This window comes from Terrapene carolina, unplaced genomic scaffold (genome assembly GCF_002925995.2).
Source record: "Terrapene carolina triunguis isolate 2854851 unplaced genomic scaffold, T_m_triunguis-2.0 Scaffold558, whole genome shotgun sequence".
Taxonomy (NCBI): Eukaryota; Metazoa; Chordata; order Testudines; family Emydidae; genus Terrapene; species Terrapene triunguis.
The window spans coordinates 1,965,701-1,986,664 of NW_020664909.1; the positions used below are offsets into that span (position 1 = coordinate 1,965,701).

General features: G+C 41.1%; 1 protein-coding gene across 1 annotated transcript in view; it reads right to left on the reverse strand.

Moving 5' to 3' along the window:
* The window catches only part of CMSS1 (cms1 ribosomal small subunit homolog), a 358,782-nt gene that overhangs the window by 258,251 nt on the left and 79,567 nt on the right, over positions 1-20,964 (reverse strand). The window lies entirely within an intron of this gene.

The window sequence follows — 20,964 nt, forward strand, 5'->3', positions numbered from 1 at the left end:
TTTGTCGAATGCTTGGAGGTCCAAGTAGGGCAAGATACCTCGGCCAAGGAAAAAGAGCAAGAGCCCTGGAGCTGTTACATGTGTCAACCACAGAAGTGCTATGGGGTGTTACAGCGCCAACCGGACTGGAATGTACGGCTGCAAGACTTCTTCACCAGCGACAAAGGACAGGAATATGATGCACCTAAAATCTAAAAAGGCCCACACATTTTCCAGAGTCACTACCCTTGGTAACAGAACGTCAATGATTGCATTGGCTACTTGGATACAGCAGCCCCCACAGTAGACTTGCCCACAACAGCAGCAGTGACGGTGAGCTGAGTGGGCTCTATGCTTGCCGTGGTACAGCGTCTGCATGGGTAACCCAGGAAAGAAGGCGAGAAATGATTGTCTGCCGTTGCTTTCACGGAGGGAGGGGCGACTGATGACATGTACCCAAAACCACCCACGACAATGTTTTTGCCCCATCAGGCATTGGGAGCTTAACCCAGAATTCCAATGAGCGGCGGAGACTGCGGGAACTGTGGGATAGCTACCCACAGTGCACTGCTCCGTAAGTCGATGCTAGCCACGGTACTGAGGACGCACTCCGCCGACCTAATGCGCTTAGTGTGGACATATGCAATCGACTGTATAAAATCGATTTCTAAAAATCAACTTCTATAAAATCAACCTAATTTCATAGTGTAGACATACCCTGAGTCCTCTAAAATTGACACGCTTAACTGGTTTCCTTTTAAATTTGGTGTGTGCCTCAGGAGGATGCAGGGTAGGGTTAGTGAACCAAATATGGGCCTATTTGAGCTATTGGTTGTGGAGATATAAACATCCCCCTCCCCCCTGAACAGCCATTTTTCAAAAAGTTTCTAGGCAGGGTTTTGTTTTTTTGTTTTGCTCAGAGCTAGAGCTCAAACTATCACTGTGATGAGGGCCAAATTGGTCTCACTCAGTCAGGTAAGGTAGTGCATGCCACTAAGTCTTTGGGGGACCCAAATTGTGAATAGCTTCAAAGAAAATGGTCACTTCTTTGCTCACACAGATGTGGAGGCTGGAAGGATTACAGCACACCTGCACCAATAAAGAAAAGAAAAAAAACACAAGAGGGTTTCTATGAAGCCACTTTAAGGTTGCCTGTGTAGAGTGACAGAATTTGAGGCCAAAATGGACCACCAGATCATCTAGTCTGACCCCATCACAAGCCAACGCCGCCGCCACCACCATCCAGCACCCCCCCCGCACTCCCAACAACCAAAATTAGACCAAAGTATTACAGACCACATGAAGTTTGACTATTATGTGCCACAGGCATAGGAGGGACTAAAGTGCACCAGTGCCCGAGGTTCCTGCAAAGGCAGGGAAATGACTAAGTGACATACACCCAGATGATCCTGGCAAGTGACCCACACTTCCAAGGAAAGCAAAAAAAGCCCTCCCAGTATCATTGCCAATCTGACCTGGAGGAAAATTCCTTCCCGACCCCAAATATGGCCATCAGTTAGACTCAGAGCATGTGGGCAAGAACCAGCCAACCAAGCACCTGAAAGAGAGAATGCTCGGTGCCACCTCAGAGCCTGGGTCCATCCCACCGAATGTCCCATCTCCAGCCATAGACATCCTTGATGCTTCAGAGGAGGGAGTTTAAAAAATAAATAAAACACACACAGGATACTTTTTCTGAGGGAGAGGCTGAGGGGGGAATCCCTTCCTGACCTCTCCAGGTGGCTGGCTGAAACCTTGAAGTATTAGCTTTTAGGAACATAAGACAAATGGAAAGTGAGCCCCATGGCGTTGATGCCTGCCCCCCTCACTCCAGCATCACAAGCAACCCCATCATACAATTGCACTCCTAAATTTGTTCATCTCTCTTTTAAAACTAATTAAGCTGTTTGCCCCCACAACTCCTATCAGGAAGCTGCTCCAGAACCTCACCATTCAGTTGGTTAGAAATCTTCTAATTTTCAGGCTGAATTTGTTCATGACTAGTTTATAGCCATTTGTTCTCATGCCAACATTGTCCTTCAACTTAAATAGATCTTTACCCTCCCTGGTATTTGCCCCTGCTGGCTTGAGGGAACGGGCTGATGCCACTGCCCTAGTGAACACCCCACCACTGACATTTCAAGTCCGAACCTTTGCATATCTGTGCAATAAAGATATAATAACTCATGTGGCTTGCTGCAAGTTGTCTCTGTTACAACATTTTTATTTTCTGGAGTGGTTTACTATGAACACAGCAGAATAGTCAGCACCCGGCCTAAAAACAATTTTTGTTATACTGGGTGGGGAGCGGGAGGAGTGAGATAGGAAGTGGTGATGTGGCTGCCGAGGTGTTGGGCAATGAGTAGGGTGACCAGATTTCATGATTTTATAGGGACAGTCCCGATTTTTGGGTCTTTTTCTCATATAGGCTTCTATTACCTCCCACCCCCGTCCCGATTTTTCACATTTGCTGTCTGGTCACCCTACTGAGGATGGGTGGTAGGCAAGCCTTGGGATTGGTTGTTTGAGAAAACATGTATTTTACTAGTTCCTGGGTGATCAGGGAGGGGGAAGGTGTGCAAGTGGCTACTTCCTGATCTAAGAGCAGATTAATGTGGTGCTTCCAAAAATACATTGTAGAGCAGGGGTCGGCAACGTTCGGCACACAGCTCGCCAGGGTAAGCACCCTGGCGGGCCGGGCCAGTTTTATTTACCTGCTGACGCGGCAGGTTCGGCCGATCGCGGACCCCACTGGTCGCGGTTCGCAGTCCCGGGCCAATGGGGGCGGCGGGAAGCGGCATGGGCGAGCGATGTGCTGGCCGCGGCTTCTCGCCGCCCCCATTGGCCCGGGATGGCGAACCATGGCCAGTGGGGGTCGCGATCGGCCGAACCTGCCGCGTCAGCAGGTAAATAAACTGGCCCGGCCCGCCAGGGTGCTTACCCTGGCGAGCCGCATGCCAAATGTTGCTGACCCCTGTTGTAGAGGATGTTTGAAACTGATAATGTGGATAGGTTGGGTTGGGATTTTTTTGTCCTTTAATAGTGTTAGATGGAATCCTGTGGGTGAGAGTGAATGGGGTGTGAAAGGAAGTGAAGAATTTGTACATTTTAGAAAGTCTAATGCTTGCACAGTAAAGGTATGTGTGTTACCGGGGCATATAGAGGCATTGCTGAAAGAGAGCAGAGTTAAGTTTGCAAGGGCAACCTTATTTGTGCACTTCCAGGTTTTCAGAATTTTGAGTTTTCTTCAACTCAAATCTCTGCACGGTGACAACATACCACCAAACAATCTTTAGCTCTGCAATAACTCTGCTGTTTTGTCGTTGAATAAAACTGGGAGTGTTGCTCCATGTACAGCACATTCTATTTTCAAAGTGATTAAGGCATGGATGGCTGCAATAAGGTCTGTGACCGAAAGAAGACGCCATGCATTTCTGGCTAAGTGGCAAAATGTGGCACTAAAATTTCCAAATGGGCATTTGAAAAAATGTTTGATGTATAGAAAATCTCTAGTTCATTTCCTGAGATAGAAGAAGAGGGTGAGAAAGCATTGCCATGATTTTCCAGAGTAAGATGTTGTCAAGGGAAAGGATATATGCCTGTCTGAGAAGGAAAAAAATTAATGCAGTTAAGATCTCTTCCTTGTAACAGAAATATTGAACTACTTCAAAGTGCTATAATTAGTCTTATAACTTAACAACCAGACAAGAGAAAAATGACCATGAGAATAGATAGCACAGGCCAATCATCAGTCATCCAGGCATTCAGTCTAAACTCATAATTAAGTTTCCCATGACATAATATGAACTTTATTTATGTCTTGGCTACAAAATCACTGGAGATTTTTACGTATATTATATACCCCCCCACACAAATGTTCTAATGGATTATGATTGAAGCTCTGTAGGAAAATGAATGCCACAATGCTTGTAACCTGTGCTTAAAACAGCAGTTTTAAACACAGAAATAATAAACACAAACAGGAAAAGGTAAAGTGAATTATTAGCTCCAAATCTGCTGAGAACAAAGATTACAGTCAAGTCTTTTTAAAATAACCCCAAAATTCCCTTACATGAAAATGCAACTTTTCATGTGTCCACAAACATTTAGTTCCTTGAGTCTGTAATGTATACTGTGGATGACATCCAAAAGAATGATGCACACTCAGACAAGGTAATACATGAATGTACCTGAAGGTGTGAAGACCAAGCAGAAATAGCAGTGCATTGTACTTAGAATCATAGAATATCAGGGTTGGAAGGGACCTCAGGAGGTCATCTAGTCCAACCTCCTGCTCAAAGCAGGACCAATCCCTAGACAGATTTTTGTTCCAGATCCCTAAATGGCCCCCTTAAGGATTGAACTCACAACCGTGGGTTTAGCAGGCCAATGCTCAAACCACTGAGCTATCACTCCTACTCATTTTGAACCATAGCCTGTCCCATATTTCCAAAGTAAAGGCATAAAGATATAGGCTATGTGTACATGCAGAAATAGCTTCTTGGGAGTTACAAAAATAAATAGGTAGGTAGGTAGGTAGATAAAAAAGGTCAGGATGTTCCATTTCAAAATACTATATTAGGGGAATGGATGGCTCACGGAATAGGAACTGGTACCGCAACACCTATTATATCACTAAGGCCTGGTCCACACTATCCCCCCACTTCGGACTAAGGTACGCAAATTCAGCTACGTTAATAACGTAGCTGAATTCGAAGTACCTTAGTCCGAACTTACCGCGGGTCCAGACGCGGCAGGAAGGCTCCCCCGTCGATGCCGCGTACTCCTCTCGCCGAGCTGGCGTACCAGCGTCGACGGCGAGCACTTCCGGGATCAATTTATCGCGTCTAGACAAGACGCGATAAATCGATCCCAGAACATTGATTGCCTGCCGTTGGACCCGGAGGTAAGTGTAGACGTACCCTTAGTCTCATCCCTGACAATGCAGGATTGGTCTCCACAATACACTGTCTATTGCTTTGTCCAGTCTTGTTTCAAATGTCCTAAGCTCTTTCACTCATTCCCCTGGACAAGTGTTCCTCACCATGTAAGTTATGAAGGTTTTTCTCCTCTATTATTCATCCTAAATTTTCCTTTTCCTCTATTTCATCCCATTAATCCTAGTTAGAGCCTTTGTACTCTTTAAATATTTGTGGACAGTAATGTCTCCAATTTAGTCATTACTAAGCTAATTTATACATTTTGGTCATCAGCTGAAATCAGTAGGGAATAAAAGGCAATAACCTGCATGCAATGAGTTTGTTGTCTCAGTACAGTTCCAAAAGTCCACCTCACTTGGGAACTCAGGCACTCAGTACCTCGCAGAATCAAGGTTTAAAACTGACACACCTTTGTTGGCAGTCTAAGAAAAGCAAAGCCCAGGAATGTAAAGACAGGGAGACTGTACCGTTCCTTTTACCCTGAACACATGCTGAGGGACACGGGCAGAGAGAGAGAGGGGGTGGGGGGGGCATGTCAAAGCTTGAACTGCCGATCCTCATGTGACAGTTCTGTGGACAGAAGGCTTCAGTATTCACAGCTGTCAATCCGGCACCTTTCAGCAACAATAAAATTCACTTTAAAGTGTAAAAGAAAAATTGCTGTGCTAGTTTGAGTGTGATAGGCTGACAAATATAGAAAAGAAATAAAAATATTTCTCCACAAGGAAGGCATATTTTTATTCTCCCAAGGGAAACTTTCAAAAAATTAGCTGGAAATACAGTTATGTTGAAAATGTCCAAATAGCTACCCAACCAGTTGGAATGAAAATAAAAAATAGCAAACAGCAGAAACTGGGAGAGTGCAAACAACAGGTTCTCAAAATGCCCTTCTTTGTTACAGGCAAAAAAAATCATTTTTTGTATAGATTGATTGTACCATTACACACCACATCTAACTTCCAGGCTCATATCAGTCACACAGTTCTATTGTCAGTCCTCCCTTCTCTCCTTCTGTGTTTGGCAAAAGGGCAAACTCATGGAATCCAGAAAAGTAATGGGCTAGATGGCATATCACCATGAGCTTTGATCATAGGATTGCCTTTGACAGCTTGTGCTTGCGTTCTTGTATCCAGGATATTCTGTGCAACACAGAAGAGTATTGATAGTGTCAGCTTGGAGACTGTCTAGTTGAGTTAAGTTATTATAAAAGGCCATTAGTGAGACTGCTCTTCAGAACAGTAATACTTTGTTTCTGTCATGGGGATGGCTCTGAACATACATATCTTGGGCCAAATCCTGAAAGCTGCGGAACGCCTGTTACTCATACTGACGTCAACAGGAGTTGCTGTTATTCAACATCTCTCAGTGTTTGGTCCATTACCTAACATGATAAAATTACCCAGCCACAGTATTTTGATTCAGCAACACATTGGGCTGAATCATGAAATCTTTACACAAGGCCTTACCCTGTAAGGTGCTGAGTATGCTCAAACGCCACTAAAACCAACAGTTGAGGTCATCCAGCACCTTGCAGGAGGTGCTTGGCACCTCTCAGGATCAGTCCCTCACTCTTAACCAACTCCCATTGAGGTAAACAGGAGTTTTACATTAGTAAGGACTACGAGAGGACTTCATGATTTGCCCCATGGAGAGTACTGTGAATCAGCACTTGCTTCGCTCTGTAACAATTTGGTTAACAAGTTTCCTACAAATGCTCAGCAATAAGGAACTGGATCTTTGAGTAAAAACAAGATTCTTCACTTTGGCATTTCTAACACCGCCTTCCCATTGGCACTCAGGAAAACAGAGTACCAGGCTGATTTCTGTTCACAGCTTCTTTAAATGTCAGATGTGAGCTAATGGAACACGTCAGAGGCAGCTTCAATTAAAGCTAATGGAAAAACAAAACAACAATTATTTATTTCCAAGAAAAATATAACGGTATTTGTGACGGGTTGGATCACAGAAACCCCCTTGGAGCTGCCACCAGATGTGCCAAGACTACCTCTGCTCCTGTTTTCCCTGCGAGCTCAGGACTCCAGCACCCTGTCTTGCTGAGCCAGACACTCCCGTCTGCTCCAACAAAGACCCAGGATCTGAATTACTTGCCCCAAAGCAGGTTTACCTGAAAACAGCTAACAGAAGTGTGCTTGTCTTTAGCACTCAGATGCCCAACTCCCAATGGGGTCTAAACCCAAATAAATCCGTTTTACCCTGTATAAAGCTTATGCAGGGTAAACTCATAAATTGTTCGCCCTCTATAACACTGATAGAGAGATATGCACAGTTGTTTGCTCCCCCCGGTATTAATACATACTCTGAGTTAATTAATAAGTAAAAAGTGATTTTATTAAATACAGAAAGTAGGATTTAAGTGGTTCCAAGTAGTAACAGACAGAACAAAGTAAGTCACCAAGCAAAATAAAATAAAATGCACAAATCTATGTCTAATCAAACTGAATACAGATAAGATCGTCACCAGTTCCAGAATCCTCCCTTTTACAGACTAATCCTGAAGTACTTACCAAATATCTACACAGTCAAAATGCCAACTGAAGTCAATGAGACTTTGCCTATGCAAAGATGAGTGAACAATGAATGAGGACCTAAGGATGGCATTCTAAAGAACATTGCTTTAAGTGAGTCATTTGCAGAGATGTAAGCCCTGCGAGGGATGTTCTGCAGAGCAGCCACCTCTAGAAAGAAGTTTTTGATAATTTGGTGCAAGCTAGCACATTCAACAGATACAAATATTTGTTCTTCAGTCACCTTTATGAAGCATGGCTAAAAGCATGATGTGGTAGGGAGGAATATTTTATTTCTGTCTTCCTCTGTGTTTTCCCAGAACCCAACACAACAGGGCACTGCTCCTGCTGGAGGCCTTTGAGCACTACTGCAACACAAATATTTATTTGGTTTTGGAAAAGGTGCACCCATCTGATGCTCTTAGTGTAGGTGCATTAAAGACAACAACAAAACTTAAGAGACAAGTGATAAGTTACCAGCTTTCCTCTCTCTTCAAGCTGTCGAAAATGATGAATATGACCCTACTGAAATCCCATTACATCCAAATCTAACTGCTCCTTTCTTTAAAGGCTGGGAAAACAGATGTTCCTGCATCCAGATAGGGGAATAAAATCCACTAGGAATAGGAAAATTCTTCCAACTTATCTTGCAAATGCCCCCGCTGCTCCATTTCAATTTGCATACAACAAATACTTAGGATGTCATGAGATTGGAAAACTGTTAGCAATGCACAGTAATCTGACATCTAAACTCATGACTAGTGAATTTGTTTTATAGTCAAATGGCCTGATTTTCAGGGCTGCACAGCACCTGCAACTCCCTTTCTAGTCAGTGAGTGCTCAGTAGTTCTGAAAAACCAAGTCATTTATTTAGATGCCCAAATAGAGAATGAGGTGCTCATGTGAAAATTGAGCCTATACACCTCTACCCCGATATAACGCTGTACTCAGGAGACAAAAAATCGTACTGCGTTATAGGTGAAACCGCGTTATATCGAACTTGCTTTGATCCGCCAGAGTGCGCAGCCCTGCCCCCGCCCCCCCGGGAGCGTTGCTTTACCGCGTTATATCCGAATTCATGTTATATCGAGTCGCGTTATATCGGGGTAGAGGTGTATTTAATTTAGGGGACTATTAGAGAAGAACTCTCCACAACTGAAATCCTGAAAAGTCTTTTTTGTTTGTTTGTTTCAATAGCCTTGTCAGCAGAATTCTGAATGTATTTGCATTCTATCAGATGGGAGAGTGAGCCAGTTCATCTCTAACTGGCTTTCTACTAAGAAAACTGAGAAGTTTGATGACATATTTGGATAAACATGCTCACTGAATAAAGTTACTTCAGCTTCTTTCTCTCTTCAGTTTTCCATAAACCTCTGAAATCCTTATAGACGGGATGTAAGCTAACTTTAGCCAATACAAACTAAATAAACTTAATGAAAACTCAAAAGGACCTTGTAAACATGCTAGTCAAAGGCTCACTATTGGAATACAGTGCTACAGCCATAAAATCTGAGTTATTAATGACTAGTCAAATCACACCTCTTAGTGAAGCATCATGCCTTTGTAGATCATCTTCATATCAGAACTAAATTTTCTCCTGATCTATGAATACACATTAACACACAACACTGTAACTCTGACAGAGTTTTGAGGGTTCACCCCCAATGAAAGGAGACTGGAGACAATCACCTGTACATACTTCAGGAATTTTTTTTAATGTGACAGCCTGGCCTGGAAACAAGTGATGGTTGAAATATCCTATTTCAGCTCCACATACAAGGGCAAACACTGCGCTAATTTATATCCTCAGGAATGCGGCCCAAGAAAGAGTGACTCATTTGAAAGACCTTGCGCCAAAAGAGAATGAAACAACAGGATCTTCATCACTCTTTGCCATTGTTGGCATCAAACATCACACACCCAATGTCCCATTTGTTGAGGAGAATATTTTGTATAGTTCTAGTACTGATTTGCATGGGTTCCCACTCCTCTAAGTTTTTCTTTAATTTCAGGTATGAAGAAACTGAAAACAAAACTCCAAACAGTCATGTTTCATCAGCTTTTATGTCTAAATCATGTGACACTATAAATTTTGCATGAATTCAGTTTGAAACCACAAATCATCCCAGGTTTGCTCTCAAACTTAACAAATCATTAGAATTAACCTGGTCTGAATTTCATGTTTGTAACTCAAATCAACGTAGCTTAGATCTATTTACTGCAAGATCCACACTATGCAATGTCGACGGGAGATGCTCTCCCGTCGACTCTCCCTACTCGACTTGATCCAGTGGAGTACAAGAGTTGACGGGAGAGTGATCTGCGGTTGATTTAGCAGGTCCTCACTAGACCTGCTAAATCGACCACCGATGCATCGATCGCCGCTCATCGATCCCCCGGTAAGTGTAGACAAGCCCTTAGAGATCTTGGTTTTCTTAAATGAAGCACGCACTCCTGTGGTAGAGATTTCAGAACAGAGCTACAGTCTACCTCAGCATATATCAGCATTATAAATTAGTACTTGTATTTAGACTAGCTATGTTATCTGCATTACAGCATCACCCAAAGAAAGATAGTTACTCTAAAAAAGAATAAGATGTATATCATAATCGTTATTTTTCTAACAAAGGGGAAAAAACCTTGCCTATTTTAAATATGTAGTGCTAAGATAGTGCAGTTCTACTCTGAAAGGTTACTACATAAAAATGGCACCTCCTAACTCAACACTACTTACTCTGATCACTGTGTGTATTCATTTATATCTGCTGACTCAGTGACACAAAATAAGTTTTTATGCTTTTAATTTCTGTAAGCCTTACTGCAGAATTAGTACAGCTAAAAAAGAAACACAGCTGGATTTGTGCACCAACAAAATTGTTTACTCAGTTCCAGTCAGCTACACCTATGTAAACCCACTGAGGCTGTACAAGTGTAATAGAGCAGAATCTTTTATTTTTATGATGATGAACAAGGAGAGACCCACCTTAACTCTCAGATCCATGGCAGAGTTTTTGCAGGTCTTGAAGTTAGCAAATAACCCATCAATAGTGACTTGATAAAAATCATTCAGGGGCAGTATGGATGGAAATTCCTTCCACATAGGAATTAGTTTCCAAGGAGAACTACACAAACTATTTGAAGGCAAATAACGTATCTAACTGCACAAAAAAGTAGGATGGGATTTTCAAAAACACCTATGTGACTTGGCACAAGTCACACTGTTTTCAATGGAGCTTGTACTGTTGAATCACTTAGGCACTTTTGAATATCCCACCCATAAGTAATATGAGCCCATCCAAATGAAACCAAAAAGTCAGAAAACCTACTTCTTGTTGTAAGCTGCAGTTCTGCATTAAGTAATGCTATTTTCACAAAGGTTAACATTCAAGAGCCTGCCTTACCACGTACGAGTAAAAGAGATAGCATCAAATATACAAACCTCCCTGTTTCTGAGGGATTGAGATGTGGAGAGTTGTGGCAACATCTACATAATGAACTGTTTTACTTTTTTTTTTTTTAAATAAATAAATAAAAAGTGCAGTGAGAGAGTTAAGAGTAGGTGTGCCTTTAAAAAAAAATCTATACTTTAAAAAAATATTTAACACCAGAGTTTTAAGCATTCAGCATCTACAACCAGGGTTGTATTTTAAAGCTCAGCTCCCATCTAGGAACTAAATGAAGTGGGGCCAGACTTTCAAAAGGGCTCAGCACCCAGCAGGTTCTATTAGAAGCAATAGGAGCTGCTGAGTGCAAAGCTCACTGGAAAATCTGGCTCCTCATTTTAGGTGCCTAAATGGGAGCTGAACGCTTTTGAAAATTGGGCTATTAAAGATTATTTCTGGTAAAGCCACAATATAGGAGAGGTGGTTTAAAAAAAAAGGTAAGTCATCATAATTGTGGCAGAGTCATCTGAAAGTGGCAGAGATTGCTTCACAGGCCCTCTTCAACAAGAATCATCAATGTGTATAACCAGGCAAGAGACATACGTTGACATGTATAAACTCCCAAAACCTGCAATAGGGGCTGCTATGTACATCCTTTCCATGCGGATCGCTCCTATGCTTAATAGCAATATAGACAGTGTGGGTGGGGATGCTCAGAGCCAGGATATTGGTGAACACACGGGGCAGTCTACCTTGCAGCTGGAGGTTTAATTTCCAGCCCAAGTAGACAAACACATTAACTTTGATTAAGCAAGCATGCAAAAAATAGCAGTGTAGCTACAATGACATGGATGGCAGACAAGCCACAGAAGTGCTTACCTATAATCTCAAAGGGGACTGTACTCAGGCAGCTAGCCAGTGGTGCCACGGCTACACTGCTATCTTTAGCACACTCACTGAACGCGAGTGTGCGTACATCTACCCAAACCGGAAATTACAACTCCAATTGCAGGGTACACAGACCCTAAGACTGCTTTTGCAACATAAATTCATGCCCATTTGGAAAGCCACACCACTTTCTTGTAACTGTTTATTCCTCTTGGTCCATCTTTCCTCATATACTTCAGTTGTTAAATAATACATTAATCATTCTAGTTCTCTTAATTCTTTTATTCTTGTCATCATTTCTATACATGTTTTGCAACTGATGAAATACATTTATTGCCTACTGTCATAATAATTCTAAACATGTATCTCTGCTGCATTTAAGTAAATCAGGCCACTTCTCTGACACCACAACAACAGGGATTGGGGGGAGTAAGTTAACTGAAATGACTCCCGAATCAATTTTCTATCATAGGCTTTTCAATTTGGGAAAATCCCAGAATCCTCTCACCTAGGTCTTGTGGTAATAGGTTGCTAATAGGATTTATGTGACAAAAACCTCAAAGCTAACAGGAAACGGCGCAGCAGGGATTCATGCACATCACAACTAACCAGAAACAAAATGGATGCTTAATCCTAAAACTTTTCTCACATATGCTTACTTGGATATTTCTGGCACACCACTGGGCCTCATGAGTCCCGGGCTCTATTTCATGCTTTGTCAGTGACCTCTCTCTGTCCCTATAATACTCGTGGTTCTCCAAGTACACCTAAGGCCCTGGTGCCCATTGGATGCCTCTGACTCCCTTCTCAAGTCCCACCTACCCACACAGCCCTTTTCCAATTAATATATTGCAAAGGAAGCACCAAGACGACACATTAACAGCCTGGATGTCTGTGAAAAAATAAAAGGGAGGAAAATCAGAAGATGACTCTGAGGCTGAGAACAGGGGTGCTGGGGATAACGGTGATGACGTCCATAATAAGATGGGGGGAAAGGACAGAGAACTATGGCAGGAAAAATAAAAAGCTTGAGTTGTTGTTCATATTGAGCCTGAGCTGGTGATAAGGGCCACACTCCGGCCACACAGGTAAACACATCGGAGAGATAGTTCCATCTGGAACAGGATGAAGTGGTCCTGTTTGGAGAGAGACTTGTGCATCATCAGCATGGAGAAGTTAGTTGAATTTGTGCAAATGGATTAGGTTGTCCAGGGATAAGATGTAGAGGGAAAGCAAAGGGGCCCTGAGAGAGAAATAACAGGGAGGACTGGATGCTGCAAAAGTATCAAGGAGGATGTGGAATAGAGGTTATCGCCATCCTCTAGGTCTCCCAGTGCACCTCATTTTCTGTGTGTCCGACTTTTAAAATGTAAGCTTTGTCTTTTGTGTCTCTTATGCAGCCCCAAGTGCATGTTATTGGCACTTACCTAATAACATTTATAATAAGGTCCCTGCCATAAGATTACAACCTAAATAATTTTTGGATTTTAATACTTTATGAAGAGCTGTGATATCTTCGGATGAAAGGTACTCTCTCTCACTCCCTCTCTAAAGTATTATTGCTGCACAGTAGATCATTGTGCCCATATAGCAGACAGATCTCGTGTTAGTTCTTTTCACATGGAATAAATATACCTTTTGGAAAGGTCACACATTTGAAAAAGCAAAATCCTAAAAGTAACTGGAAGCTACACAGTTTATACACGCCTACTAACTTTCATTCACTATTCTGTTGTCAGGAACAAATGGAGCTGGGTTGGCCGACACTCTGTGTAGGGAGGTTGAATTATTTCTCACAAGGTTCCACTTGGCAGTAAAAGATTGAAAACAGTTAGGAAATTGGTGTTAGATCCAAAACTATTTAAATTAAGAGTAAAAGAAAAATATCTTCCCAAAATTACTACTTTCTGTTCTCCATATTCAAGGTCAATATTTTTATTTATCAACAAGGGAAAATATTGAAACATATCCAGTCTAAAGGTGGCTGTATTTTTTTTAATCACTTGGCTAAGTATAGAGTTACAAAAATTGTTTTTGTTAAGAACCTGAGTTTTGTTTGAATGTTTAGTTTAAAAATACCTTCGGCCAAGATGCTAGTAAAGTAAACTGTGTATTATCATTGTCAGTGTAAATTACAGGTCTTGCATTGCCTTAATCCTTTTCAAGGAGATGCTGGCAAAAAGCCAAACAAAAGTGCATAATTTAAAACACTCAATCACTTACATTCTGAGGCATTTGGTTAGTGTTTAATAGCTTCTCCAGGGACAGGGAAATTACTAAAGTGCATTGTTTTGACATGAGCTAAAATGAGTCATCTCTCGTCACTACATTTTTGAGGATTTAATATTAATTTTGAGATGAACTTAAAATTATATTATAGTAAAATATTTTATATTCATGCACACACACACACACATATATATACACACACACACACACACACACACACACACGTTACACACACAATTCATTTTGCTAAACAGTTTTGCAAAGAAAATGTTCGTTATTTCATTGCAACTTTAAACTGGAATCTCTGTGTTTAGGAGGCTTTATATAGACATTTTATCTACCTTCTCTATACCATCTTGTTACTTTATATAGTTTTATAAGAGGGGACTGATAAAAGCATATAAATAATGAATGTATACAGAAGGTAGATAAGTAGCTTCTGTTCTTCCTATCTCATAACACAAGACATTCAATTAAATTAGAAGGTGGCAAATTCAAAACAAAAAATATTTTTTCACACAATTTCATGCATATTTCGACTGTGAAACTCATGGTCACAGGAGATTGTTGAGGCCAAGAATTTAGTAAGATTCAAAAATGGACCTGACATCTATAGGATAACAAGAATACCCAGAGTTACAGCAGTTAACAAAAAAATTCAAAAATTTTGGGAAAATTTTCATTCTTCAGGGCTTTGGCCAATATCTATTAGAGATCAAAATGAGACCTAATGTGGGGGACAGATTACCTCCCTCTGTGAGGTTGTTACACCTCCCTCTGAAGCAGCTGATGCAGGCCAGTGTTGGAGACAGCATACTGGATTGATGGACCTTAGGTATCATCCAACATGGCAATTCCTCTGTTACAATCAGCAGCTGGTGTCACTGTTTTTTGCCATTATATCATGTCACACGTAACGTGACAATCCAAAGGGAGAGCAATAATGCAATTTCCTATCTGCACCAGTCCAGAAGACAGGGCTTCCAAAACTAGTTGTGCTGTGTCCAGTTCAATGTTTTCCAGTTGTAAATATGTACTGAAATTCTTTGTGCTGGCTGACAAGTTACCTCATTTTAAACCATCTGAATATGGGTACAAATAAATTCCAGATTACACCTGGGATCTGAAAATGCTGCATGTGGTTCAGTAGAAACAGGAAGCCCTTCCAGATAAGGTAATAGACCAGGTAGAGGGCAAGAAAGGAATGAGGTGCAATGGAGTCTCTTGGACTTTGATGATAAACACTGGAAAAACCCTCCATATAAGAACGCAGGGAGAAGTATCACTGCCATGAGGGCAACAGAATTGTTCTAATTTAAATTGATTAATGAATGCTTATGCCTTCTTCCTTTTCAAACTATTATATTAAATTCGGCCTAGAAGGTGAAAAATGGGAGGGGGGGTGCTGTTTTAAATTTTTAATTTATTTATTTGTGATGTATAAAGAAGGATAATTCTTAAGGAAGAAGGACTGTAAGGCTTGTCGGTGGTTCTTTTTATTTCTACATGTTTTTGCTTTAGAAATTCAGATCCCCTTTGGATGATTAGTCGGTCCATGACACCAGATACTAAGGCAGTGGGTATCAAAGATATGTGTAACCAAAAAATAAAACCTGATTCATTGAGAAGGGTAGTGTATTTTATACACAACATTTAAAAGGTTTCTGTGTAGGTCATGGTGGTGGCAACAGGGAGGAGTGTCGGATTTGACTTTATTAGCACCTATTTCTCATTTTACAAACTGGGAGGAAAAGCTCTTTTGTTAAAGTATCAATTCCCCTAAGGAGTTACATCTCTGGATCCGCCAAGGGAGAAGTCCAGCAAGAAAAGAGGGAAGACTACATAAGGCATTCCTAATAATTCTTAGATTAAAAAATTAAGAGGAAAAATTGGGGAAAAAATTCTCTCGCGCCTTTTTTTATCCACCAGAAAAGGACAATCCTGCAACCCATGTCCCATTGAAGTCTATGGGACTTCCTACATGAGTAAGAATTTTCAGGATCAGGTCTGTAGGATGTGTAATCTTCACCCCACTTGCAGTGAAAACTCCTTTACTTGAGACACTTTAAATTAGACTTAGCAAAATCACTGGAAGTTATATTGTAGGGAACAATCCTTCCTTAACAGGGAGAGATGGAGTAGATGATCTAATAGATTTTTTTCCATCTTTGACACCAAAGATTCTGTATCAGCCTCATAGTTCTACCGACAGTGTATGTGCTCACTGTCTTCTACACCTTCTGCCTCATGTAAATAAGTTCTGTTTCTGCAAGGCTCCAAACATTTTTTGCTCCCTTGCTGGCAGCTGTACTGATCATGTGTCTCTGCAGTGCCTCCTGTTCTGTCTTCCAAGGAAGACCAGTGCTAAATACAAACCGAGAGGAGAATGAAATTTGTATGTAAACCCTGCAGACTAGAAATGTGGGAAGAGGAGCTCTTGTAAGAGGGAAGTGGGCTGGAGATGGTGACAGATGTGGCAGCCATGTGCTTTGTTATCCATTGTCTCAGTAAGTAAATTCCCCATACTCCAGCAATTAGTTGACATGAAAAGGACATGAATTGGTTGAGAGACATGCTATGCCCTCATTGTGGTTCCCTCATCTCCCTTGTAATATTTAGCGTTACAAGTAGCATGTTTAAGAAAAGCGGTTCTTGTGGTGTTTTGTTTTAAATTTTATTTTATGAACCAACAATTATTAGATGGTGGTAGCATTATTACATAAGAAGTAGTTTGTCAGCTGACTTTAGCTAATCCGCATAGTGCTATCATATAGGTTTAAAATTGCCTTTAAAATGCTTTGGGGACTTGCCCTGGCTGTCGTTACGAATTTTGCTTCAGTATACTGGTTAAATATATCAGTCTAATTTCAGGAAGCAGTGGTATATTTCACAGCTTTGAAACTGGTCACAAAATATGATATTTTAATCATGTGAGAAACTCCAAACAATTTGCACAGCCTTTTTAATCAACAGGGTTGCTAACCTTTCCAATGGCAAATTTCAAACAGACACATACCTGCATGCAGGTGGGCATGGATACATAGAGTGTCTGATTTTTATTTTTTAAAGTTAACTTGTTTAACTCCTACAACCTTTCCAGGACAAGTGAATTCAGCCCCTTTCCCTTTCCTTTCTCTCTTCCCATCCCCTGTACTCAGTTGCAACTCCGCCTCCCTCTGTTCCTTCAGCTCCCACAGCATGAATGCTGGATTCCTCACACCCATTTCCCAAAGGTGGAGAATTTCATGCATCCGTTTCACTTTACCTGAGCTACTGCCTTGCTCTCCCTTGATGCTGGAATAACTGCCTACTGCTCACTGCACTGCCACCTCCTTCTGGTTCTTAAAAGGAGGACCTCAGGAACTGGGAGTGCGGGCAGGAGACAAGGAGAAACACAGGCTGAGAAAAAGGGAAGGAAGAGCCCAGTAGGTCCTCAGTGAAGACAAGAGACTCAGCATTGTTTCCATGCAATCAAAAGTCCTCCTTTTTCCAGTAAAACAACTTGTCCAGAGTCATCTCAGCCTGTAGGAACCACCTATTACACAAGTTGTTAAACAGTTGGTATCTTTAAATCGTTAATCTTTTGTGATCCATCAGCTCTATAAAAAACACAAGACATAAAAATTATGAGGAAGGGTATGCTAATAACTTCTCAGGGTGCTAATAACATTCCAGATTTCCACCGGCTTAGTGGAGAAGATCAAATTCAGATGAGGTTTTCCACAGAAGAGACATACCACAAATCGCAAATACATTGTAGTCTTTGGGGCAATTTTGCTCCTAGAGGTTCATAATGTACTTGCATATCTGCAGCTGGACACAGATAGCACAGTGACCTTATTTTCCCTACTGTGTGAGTAAGACAGGAACTTGAAGGAGAACAAGCTGTCTGAGGCTCCCTCTAGAACAGACTGGGTGATCCGGTGTGCTGGGGACCCATTTGGAGACTCTGACAAGTATAATATTTGCTTACTCTGTTGAGGGAATTTGTTTGTCTATTGTTAGTGTGGTTTTGCCATCAGGGAGGGGGGTTGTGCGTGTGTTCTTTGATCCTTGTTTGCACCTGAATTATCTGACAACAGCAGTAGCTTTGAGTGCTTTACTCCATTTATATCTGGTTAAGAAGTTGCAGATGTTCACCTCAGTTATTGGTTCTCTAACCTTTCCATTAGGCAGAGTATGACTGAGAGAGAGAGAGAGAGATCCTGTCATGGATCTACCTCCTTTCACAAAACCTCACTCGTGGTTCTCCAAGTACATTATTCTTCAGACCACCAGGAAGACCACAGTTCGAGACTACAGGACTAGTTCAATGTGCTGTAATTGTGGCCACTTTTGAAGATCACTAAGAATTCAGCTAGTGCAGAACACTGTGACAAATACCCTTATCAAAAAAATAAAACCTTTGCCTACCAAAAGTATTTGTCACATAAGTGTAAGGTCTATGTACAATTAGTTATTAGCAAAAGCCTATGGATCTGCTCTAATTTTGTTTTATATTTGCCAAATCCTTTTTCGTTTGTTGCTTTAGTAATGCCTATAAAAAGGTTGGGAAATATCCATAATTACCAGAAATGACAAGAAAAAATGTAGTGAATTTAATTTGTTTGGTTTGGGAAGTATTTTTATTCCCTATAACCATGCAGTTATAAATGAAGTTGACTGTACTAGTTTGTAACCTAAACATACATACACACACAAAAAGGGTCTTAAAATTCAAGGTTAAAATATATTTTTGTGATGTTTATTCTGTGAAAGACAAGAAACACTTATTAATGTTTTAAATCCAAAAAATCTAAGTACTTGAGAAATTCCTAACATGGTAACCATAATATTTCAACGTGTATGCGTACAGTCTACAACTCCAGTAACCTGTGTAATATCCTTTCTGTGTATATGTTCTAACATTTCATTTATTTGTCTGCAAGTAAGCTATTTTAAATGTATTTTATTTTTTAACTGCCTTGACTAGCCAGTATTCTTGGTGTTTACATAATTTAAAAACATGGAAACAGTTTAGATTTATATATAAGGAGCATCAAAACGCATTCCAGGCTTTAAAAAAAAAAAGAAGTTTACTCTGCTCCATAAGTGTATTACACCCCTGGATAATTTCTAAGCACTTGTTGGTTAGTAAGAATCATATTCTCCTCTTAAACCCATATCAGTCAAAATGAAATCTATCTAATAGGAAGGGACTGAGTTGACTCAGATGACTGGTAATAGGATATAAAATACCATTTCTAGATGACTATTTCATATGCAGTACAGGTTGATAGTAACTGACATTTGTTCCCAACTAATGACTACTTGGCAGCCTATTACGTCAGTGTGCTAGTCCTCCTACAAATAGATATGCATACCTCAATTCATATTTCACCTACACAATTGTTGCTAATTGGCTCCTCTCTTGTTCTCAGTCTCAGAAGAGATGGCAACGGGTACGTCTACACTTACCGGAGGGTCCGGCAGCAGGCAATCGATGTTCTGGGATCGATTTATCGTGTCTGGTTTAGACGCGATAAATCGATCCCGGATCGATCCCGGAAGTGCTCGCCGTCGACGCCGGTACTCCAGCTCAGCGAGAGGAGTACGCGGCATCGACGGGGGAGCCTTCCTGCCGCGTCTGGACCCACGGTAAGTTCGGACTAAGGTACTTCGAATTCAGCTACGTTATTAACGTACACATGCATGCTCTCTTGGGCCTTGTCTACACTGCCACTTTACAGCACTGCAACTTCCTCACTCAGGGTTTGAAAAAACACCCTCCTGAGCGCTGCAAGTTTCAGCGCTGTAAAGTGGCAGTGTAGACAGTACACCAGTGCTGGTAGCCACGCTCCCAGCGCTGGTAGCTACTCCCCCAGCGCTGGTAGCTACTCCCCTCGTGGGGGTGGGTTTTTTACAGCACTGGGAGAGCTCTCTCCCAGCGCTGTACTGTGACTATACAGCCACGTTAAAGCCACGTTAAAGCGCTGCCATCAGTCTCCCTCCTCAGTCCTGCAACCTCAAGTGATCCAACTGAAGTCAATTAGTTACTTCAGAGAAGTCTGTAGGACAACTGAGCAGACACACTTCAGTAGGTTAATAAATATGAAAATAATTGGAAAGGTGATATTTTGTTGTTTATAATTCCCAAGATTCTTGTTTGATTTTGAGAGAGATAATAATAGGGTCATTATTTAAAAAAATATAATTCTGTATTTTAACAAAATTTCAGACAGTCACCATCTCTTTTACAATCCTGCTGATTCTGAACTGCATATTTCCTGGCTTCTTGCTAGAATGAGTGACACCTCAAATATCATAAACAGGTTTCCATTTGAAACCCTTGTTTCATTCCTTTTGTCTACAGTATTTGTGATGTCATTCACTCTGATCAACAAACCAGGAAATATGTAGCTCAAATTTCTCAAGATTTTAGGGAGTTAGTTTTGTTCAAATACAGCACTAATTGCATTTTTTAAACAAGAGCCAGAGACATTTTGCCTTTTTTGGAACCTTAAACACCTCTCTCCCCTCTGCTTTAAAATAAAGTTGGCAACGCCTTGTTACTTGTCACCTTTAAGATAAGTGATGTTGGAAGGTATAACGCACCCAACTTATAAACAGATATTTCTTTGTAATGCTGGGTGCACTGTCTATCATCTCTTGTAGCAGCTTGCCACATTACTGGCCCATCAAGTCCTGCAGCCATAAGTGGTGAATACCTGAGGCTTCAGAGGAAGATGATGCACCTGTTCAATTGTGCCATGCTATAGATGGGCAAAGAATTCCTCAGAATGTAAGCTTCTATGGGATCAGCTTACACTCTGACCACTCAACTACAACTCTCCAGGGACTCAATCACTCTGCCAAGCGAGAGGAGAACAAATAGCTGGAGACACTCTGATGAGGACTGATTGAAAATTCTGTCAAAACTGTTTTTTCAATGGACTATTGAGTTTTCAACTGAACACTTTTTTCTTCTTCTTCTTCCTTTTTTTTTTTTTTTTTTTTTTTTTTTTAAGGTCTACATTTGGC